The sequence below is a fragment of the Marmota marmota genome, unplaced genomic scaffold, assembly GCF_001458135.2.
Source record: "Marmota marmota marmota unplaced genomic scaffold, marMar, whole genome shotgun sequence".
In the NCBI taxonomy this organism is placed as follows: Eukaryota; Metazoa; Chordata; class Mammalia; order Rodentia; family Sciuridae; genus Marmota; species Marmota marmota.
The window spans coordinates 7,653,882-7,662,969 of NW_026000142.1; positions in this window are offsets into that span (position 1 = coordinate 7,653,882).

Sequence of the window (9,088 nt, forward strand, 5' to 3'; positions counted from 1 at the left end):
GATGTTAATTATAATCCTTGAGACTAAGACAATATCTCAAAATTGTAGGAGAAACAAACAAAAGAGTTAAAATGATATATGACAATACAGCAAAATATTATTATAGAAGAACAAAAACAACCTAAGACACATGGAAAAAATTGAAAAACGTCAGAAAAATTCCACTAGTAATTACATTAAATATAACTTGACTAAACAGTTAAAATTCATGATTAAATGGACAACAAATATATTAAATTATATATTGTCTATAAGAGACATACTTCCGATTGAAAACCACAGACAGGATGAAAGTAAAAAGATGGAAATATAAATACCATGCAAAGTAATCAAACTTCACTGTGTATAGTAATATCAGGGACAACAGATTTTGAGACAAAAATTATCACTACAGGCAAAGAAGGACATTTTATACTGATAAAAATCAAACCTTCAGGAAAATATAATAATAAATGTAAAAGTACTGTATAACAGAGCCCTGAAAGACATGAAATAAAACCTGATAGAAGTGAAAGAGGATATGTATATTTCAAGAGTAATTGAAAATTTCAATATATAATTTTCAACACTAAATAGAAGAGCTAGGCAAAAGATCAACAAAGATATAGAATACTTGAACAATATTAGAAAAGACATCTATAGGACACTCCATATAAGAAGAGCAGAATAAAGATGGAATCCATCACATCATTTTTTAAAATAAGCCTAAAGACATTAAAAAATTGAAGTTATATAAAAGATTTAAGTGTCAAATGTTATAGACTGAATTTTGTCCCTGTAAACTCCTATGTTGAAGCATTAACCCCCAGCATCTCAGAAAGTGTATTTGAAGATAGGACCTTTAAAAGGTAATTAATTTAAAATTAGGCAATTTCAGAGGGCCCTAATCCAATTTGACAGGTTTACTCATAAGAAGGGATAATTAGGACAGAGAGACACCAGAAGCACACATGCACAGAAGGACAGCCATAGAAGAGGCCATAGAGGGTGACCATCAGCAAGCCAGAGAGAGCTTTGGAAGAAACCAATCCAGCCACCACCTAGATCTTGGGTTTGTAATCTCTGAAACTGTGGGAAATAAAATTTCTGTTATTGAAGCCACTAAGTTTGTTACAGTTTGTTATGGTGGACCTAAGGAAATAGCATTTAAAGTGTGTTCTCTGAAATTAGAAATTAATATCAAGAAAAAATTTGGGAGAAATTTACAAATGCAAGGAAATTGGACAACACATCCATAAATAATATAATTAAAGAATAAATCAAAATGGAAACTAGAAAATACTTGGAAATGAATGAAAGTGAAGATTAAACATATAAAAATGAATGGAATTCAGCTACAGCAGGGTTTAGAGGAAAATTCATAGGTATAAATCCTTGTTGTGGTTTGGATATGAGGTGTCCCCCAAAATTTCATGTATGAGACAATGCGAGAAAGTTTAGAGGAGAAATGATTGAGTTATGAGAGCCTTAACCCAACCATGTGGAAACTGAAGCAGGCAGGGTGTGGCTGAAGGAGGTGGGTCATTGGGGGAAAGGCATTGGGTTATATATTTTGTATCTGTCCAGTGGAGTATCTCTGTTTTCTGATCATCATGTAAAGCACTTCCTTCAGCCACACTCTTCTGCCATGATGTTCTGTTTCATCTCAAGCCACAAGGAATGGAGTTGGCTCTCTATGGACTGAGACCTCTGAAAATGTGAGTCCCTAAATAAACTCTTCCTCCTCTATAATTGTTCTGATCATGTTTTTTAGTCACAGCAGCAACAAAGCTGACTAAAACAACCATATATTTAAAAATTAATAACCTAACTTTTTACCTTAGCAAACTACAAAAAAGAGCAAACTGACTATAAGCTGAAGCAAAAAAAAATACAAATGATAAAAGTAAAAATAACTGAAATATAGAATTGAAAAAAATATAGAAAATAAGTAAAAGTTGGTTCTTTGAAAAGATTAATGAAATTAAGTAACTGTTTAAAGTTGATGAAGAAAAAAGATTCAAATTACTTTATTAAAAATATCTTTATTCACCGAACACATGATATCAAATATGGAAAATCCTAAGAAATCTATAGTCAAAAGACTATTGGAAGTAATAAATTAACTCATCAAGGTGGCAAGATACAAGATCAATATACAAAAATTAATTGTATTTCTGTACTCTAACAATGAAATCTCATAAAGAAATATCATTTACTACAGTATCAAAAAGAATTTAAAAAGTAGGAATATATATATATATTTTTCTGGTCCTGGAGATTAAACCCAGAGGTGTTTTAACACTGAGCTACAGTCTCAACCCTTTTTATATTTGATTTTCAAACAGTGTCTCCCTAAGTTGTCAAGATTGATCTTGAACTTGCAATCTTCCTGCCTCAGCCTCCTGAGTTTCAGGGATTGCAGGTGTATACCACCATTCCTGGCAGAAATAGGTATACTTTTAACAAAAGAAATACAGGACTTTATACTTAAAACTATGAAATATTCTTGGAAGAAATTAGAAAGCTAAATAGGAAAGACATCTTTTTCCATACAATGAAAAACTTAATATTTGGATGGTAATAGTGTATGAATTGGTCTACAGATTCAGAACAATTCATATTAAAACTCCTGCTACTTTTTTTTTTTGCAGCAATTGATAACCAAGAATAACCAAAATAATCTTGAAAAACAAGGTTGGATAACTCATACTTTCCAGTTTCAATATTTATTACAAAGCTATAGTAACCAAAATACTGTGATATTTAGTCCAGGAATAGATAAAACAAACAAACAAACAATCAAACCAAAAAAACCCACAATGTAACAGGACTGAGAGTACACATATAAATCATTATACTCATGGCCAATAATTTTCCAAAAATGTACCAAGATTGGGGAAAGATTGAGCTTTGTAACAAATGGTGCTAACACAACTGAATAGCCTCACACAAAAGACTGAAGTTAGACTAGTTCTTGGTAAAATACAAAAAGAACTCCTTTGTGGTTCAGAGACCCAAATGTAAGAGTTAAAACTGTAATAAGATTCTCAGGAAAAAATGAAGGAGTAAATCTTAACATTCATTCAGTAGGGTTTTCTTTGATATGACACACTGCAAGTCACCAAAAGAAAAAATAAACTGACTACTTTGGATATTATCAAGTTTTAAAAACACTTTTGAGCTTCAAAGTACACCATCAACAAAGTAAAGGCAATTCAAAGCAATGGGAGAAGATATTCCAAATCATGTATTTGATAAGAAATTTGTGCCAGAATAAAGATCAAAACAAAAAACCTGACCAAACAAAAAAACCCAAAAGACAAACAGCCCAATTAAAAATAGAAAAAATACTTTTTCTAGAGGAATACAACTCAAGATCACAGTGAGATAAAATATCACCTTACATTTACTACAATAAATGAATCAAAAGGCAGACAGAAGTATTATAAAGGACATGGGAAAATTAGAATTTTTATGTTATTGTATGATTGTAAAATGGTATAGACACTTTGGAAAACATATTTACAATTCATGAATATGTTAAAAACACATATAAGTTCATATATGAATACATGACCAGTGAAACTCTACATCATGTAGAACCACAATAATGGGATCCTAATTAGAATAAGTTACACTTATATATTAAAAAAAACACCCAACTGTCATGTGTATCTAAAAAGAATTAAAAAAAAAACAGATTTAACTATATGATCTAACTATCCCACCCAAAGATATATTATCATATATAAAAACATGTTTTCAAAAGCAACTTGTACACAATTTTCCTAGCAGTATTATTTACAATACCCTCAAAGGCAAAACAACTCATAGGTCCATCAAATGGTGAATATACAATGTGGGGTATACCCCTACAATGGACTGTTATTTAGCTGTAACTTATGGCTAAAAACAGTTCTTGATTTTGCTTTTCAATCTCAGGAATTTCTGCTTACTATTCCATTGATATAGGCACTTATTTTACTTGCACTCACATCAAGAAATATTGGAAAGAAAGTTTTGCCTTCCTTCACTGTCACTATCAACAGTCCTGAAGAAAAACAGAACTATGGAATTATAAAACTAAAATTATCAAAGCTTTCAGAAACCCTCAAATCCCCATAAAGTATAATCATTTGGTTTAAGGTCTATAAGCTCAAATTCACAGGGACCTCTATGTCATCTCCTTATGAACTAATAACAGATTATCACAACCATTTAGAAATCTCATCACCAATTCTAGATTCTACTTGATTACAAACAGATATGACAGATACAATTAATAACTACAAGGACTCTTATGATATCTCCATCTTGAGTTCAATGGATATGAACAATATTTTCAAACACCCATCTCTTCATAATCCATGATCAGACAAGTTATTTTTCTGGCAAACACATCAGAAAAACTTCCCTTAAAACTTGATAAACAGGATTCTATTGGATGCTGTTAATGACCAACACAAAAGTACAGTTGGAAGTATTGATTTTCATATTCACATTTCCTCCCTCCAAAGATACTCATTATTTCATATATTTATCTGTTTGGGTTGCCATAAAAATACCATTGACTGGGTTGTGTTAACAACAGAAATTGATTTTCTCTCAGTCTGAAAACTAACAAGCCAGAGATCAGGGTGCCAACACAATTAAGTTCTGGTAAGAGTGTACTCTTCCTGGTTTGCAGATGGCCACCTTTTCTCTGTGTCTCCATATAACCTTTCCTTGTGCACATATAAAAAGAAATCTCTTTTTTTCCCTTATTCTGATAAGGCCACCAGTTCTATAAGATTAAATCCTTACCCTTAAGACTTCGTTTAACTTAATAACCTCCTAAAGCTCCAAGCATGGTGTATTTTGGGTGGGACACGATTCACTCCATAGTGCTTTCTTTTCACTTCTGGGCATCTATTTCATTTGGAAATCTTAAACTGAGGATTTTTAGGAAGCATTTAAAAGCCTCTGACTTCTGATTCATCCACATCATTTCCTGTCCCCCTACTCTGCTCCCTATGCTATTAATTTTATCCTGCCTGACCTCCATGGTTACCTTCCACCACTTATGGAAAAACAAACCTCTTACACATTTTTCCCAGACTATAGATATTGCTCTGAATTTAATGGATTCCTGGATTTGTCACTCTCTTCTTAGACTGGCTGATAATATTTAATAGCTCTTCCCTGAAATGCTTCAAAAGACAAATTCTCTTTAACAGAATGTTTCAGACACTTTCACCTTCAATCTTGCAAAATTGGATCTTGACTTCATATTAACTAAATGCTTCTGCCCATGTCATTATAATCCTATCAACAAAGCCCAGTCAACAAATAATAAGCATTTACATTAGGACTAAGTCACAATAGGTTGTTTTCTTCAAATATATTCCAGCCAACTTTATATAAACTATTTGATTCCACTCAAGGCATTTGTTCAACTCAGAACACACAAAGTAACTTCTATTACAATAAAAAATGCTTATCTTTCCAATACAATATATGCTCAACAAGGATACTACATTTTACATGGACATCAGACCTTTTCCTATATTCTATACATAACCTCATTTACCCTGGGTATTTGGAGTAATCATTAAGAGATTTTCCAATATTAAAAACTACCATCTCACTAATAAGTCATATTTCCTTAAATATAATACCCAGAAGCCTTCAAAGTATAATACATGTTTCTTAAAATAACTTCCAAAAGAGAAAATCATTGCCTTTTCATGAATATTCTTCAAACTACAATTTGCTTAAGGAGAATAAAACTATAGAGAAGGTACTTAGAAACTTCTGTCTTGTCTTAACAAATTAATAAGAAAAATCACTTCTTCTCTGAAAACCAAAATGCTAGCCTAAATTCTTTTACTAAAGTTGTTATAAGCAATTGTATAATCTTAATTTCTCCTTAGTTTGCCAAAGGAAAGTTAGTGTTGTAGCAAATACTTCTCATTACAACTATCATATAAGGTAAATGAAAGTCTACATTAAAGACAGAACAAAAATTGACCTCAATGTCTAAAGCAGAACCAACTAGATTTTGGTACAGTTTATCATGACCCAGTTCTCATAAACTAGATGCTTAATTTCAGACCTATTTAAAGGACAAATCAATAGTCATTTGTTTCTAATCTGATAATTGTTTTGATTATAATTGACCAATATGTCCTGTCCAGCGTAATGTTTCACATTGTTCAACAATTCATTCTCACACACACACACACACACACACACACACACACACCCTGGAGAAACTATAGACTATGTTCAACAGACAATTCCAGCAGATTTTAAGAGCAAACAGTCTAGAGGAAGGCCTTTTCTTACAACCTTCTAGGAAATCACCCAAGCAAAGCCCAAGTCCTATAATAGGTTCTAAAATCCTCTTTCTCAAACATCCCATAATTTCCTGTGGATTTGTATACTTTTGCAAGAAGGAATAGGCTTAATTTGCTTAATTTGTTTAAGCATGGAGAGGCTCCTCATGATCTCTGGCTTATGGGCTTACATGGGTACAGTGGATATAGAGTTGGCTTGGCCTGAGCCAATCCTTGGTCTTTCATTTATTGCCAGTAGATCTGTATCAATCCACTACCACTCACAAAGGTTCAGTTTTCCTATAATGGGAAAATCTTTTCTCAGTGGAGGTTTATGTCAAGAAAAATTGATATGACGCAAAGTAAATAAATGCTGGCAGTTCCTAAAAGAGAAGATCAAACAAGTTTTCAGAAAAAATTGAATGGATGAGTTCAACTGTAATTAGACAAAGCTGAGAGAGAATTAAAGAGAAGACAGGTTTGATAAATAACTAGAATGAAACACAGAGGTAAAAGAATTTAAAAAAAGGGGGGTGTTAGAAACATAGGTGATATAATTATAAGTACTAAATTAGGTCTCATTGGAGACCATCAGAAAGAGGGAAGATATGAAGCAGAATTTTATGCTTCAATGATAGTACTTTACAAAACATATTACAGCCATCAAGAGAGGTTTAAACCATCCCTGTAAAAACCCAAGAAAAATATATAAAAAGAAATTATACTAATGAACATGATGGTCTTTATATTGGAAGGAATAAATATGTTATTCTTAGTACAAATTATTCTTTGTACAAAAGATTTTAATGGTAACAACATTTGATTTTGATAAATCAAGAGTATTTTAATATTGAGGAAATCCACTAAATGATTAAAGTACATAACTTCTGAGTGGATATATGGAATAAAATAATATGAAAAAAGGAAAGAAAAGGAAATATAGAATAAGTAGACTATTTACAAAGCATATAGCACAGTTAAAAGATGAAATAAAATTGAATCATTATTTAAGTGCACTAAATATTTCCATTGACAGAGAAAGATTACCAGATTACCAAAGATTACTGTTTAAAAACACAACAGAACAATTATATGCAATTTAAGAAAACTCAGAGATAAAAACACGTTTCCTAAGATAAAAGGATCAATACACAAATGTACAACAATTCTCCATTTTGCATTTCCCCAAAGTTATACTCACAATGTAAAACAAACATTGACAGAAATACAAGAAATGTAGAAATCCACAACTATAATATACTTTCTCACAAGTCTCTAGATACTGATAGACTAGAAGACAAAATGTAATAAATGTACAGAAGATTGAGCTAGGCTTTTATCAATTTGGTCTAGTTGACAATGTGTGCTTGTGTTGGGAGAGGTCACTACATACACAGAAATGGCAGAATAGCAACAAAAAATAAGTGTACCTCATCTTCAAGGCATATGGAAAATTTATATTCACTATATGGTGAACACAGAACAAGACTCAGTGGATTTCATTGTACTGAAATATACAATCTAATCTCTAATCACAAGAGAATAATACGTGGTGGTGCCATGCTCTTTGACTTCCAGAACTATGAGTTAAAATAAGCCCCTTCTCTTTATAAATCATTCAATCTCAGGTATTCCATGGTAGCATATTGAAACACTTTTGATTAATGGAACTATAGAACAGCAAGCAAAGAACAGACTGCAATATCACTACTGGGTTAATTGAATAATATATATAAAAATATAAATAAATATAAATAAAATTTGACTCCTGAACAGAACAATCTTACTTTTGGATTATAAAATCTCAACATGGAAAACAAAGCAAGTAAACTTTTCTTTTTTTTGAGAGAGAGAGAGAGAGAATTTTTAACATTTATGTTTTTAGTTTTTCAGCAGACACAACATCTTTATTTGTATGTGGTGCTGAGGATCGAACTCAGGCCACACACATGCCAGGCGAGCGTGCTACCTCTTGAGCCACATCCCCAGCCCCAAAGTAAACTTTGATAATATTGTCATTGTTTCAGATCTGAGAAAACTTGTTAAATAGGGGAAAGAGGAAACATTGACTGTAAAGTAACAAATTGATAACTTGAACTACAGCATATTGAAATTAAGGAGCTTATACAAATATGAAAGCTGATTCAATGAGGTTAGGTGTTCTCACATTTAGTTTGTGAACTAGAATTTTCCACTGTGCTTTAGGAGTCTTTTTGTCCCTTGGATGATTCCACAAAGTCTCTGTTAATTGAACTTTCCCTTGGATGTAGTTCTTCCTTTTATGTTTAAAGTAATAAATCCTAATTATAAGTACCATGGATAATATTTTAGGATTTTTAAGCCTTTTGTTTTTGCTTTAAATTACATCAGAACCAAATATACTTGTTTGGTTTATTTGACTCATATAATTCAAAAGCTAATTGAAAGAAATACATAAAATCTAGGTTGTATCAGAATGCAGGAATCCCTATTTAGCACAAAGAGTGGAAACAATCAAAATCCAAATATGATTGATGTTAGCTAGATGGGTACTCTCAATTTTTATGTCCTCTTTTTCTCTCAATTTAATAAGCAATAAGATTCCATTGTATTTTGAGCAACATTGAAATCATCCACAGTGCTAGTTCATAGGATATCTCAGGCCTATGAAGAGGGAATACGAGGTAATATCTTTCTCATTGACATAACCAACAAATCTCAGGGTTTTGAAGGTAAGACAGAAGAAAATTGAGGATTTAGAATACTTAAAATTTACATGTGCACTGAAGATAAAGAGTATCTGACATCAT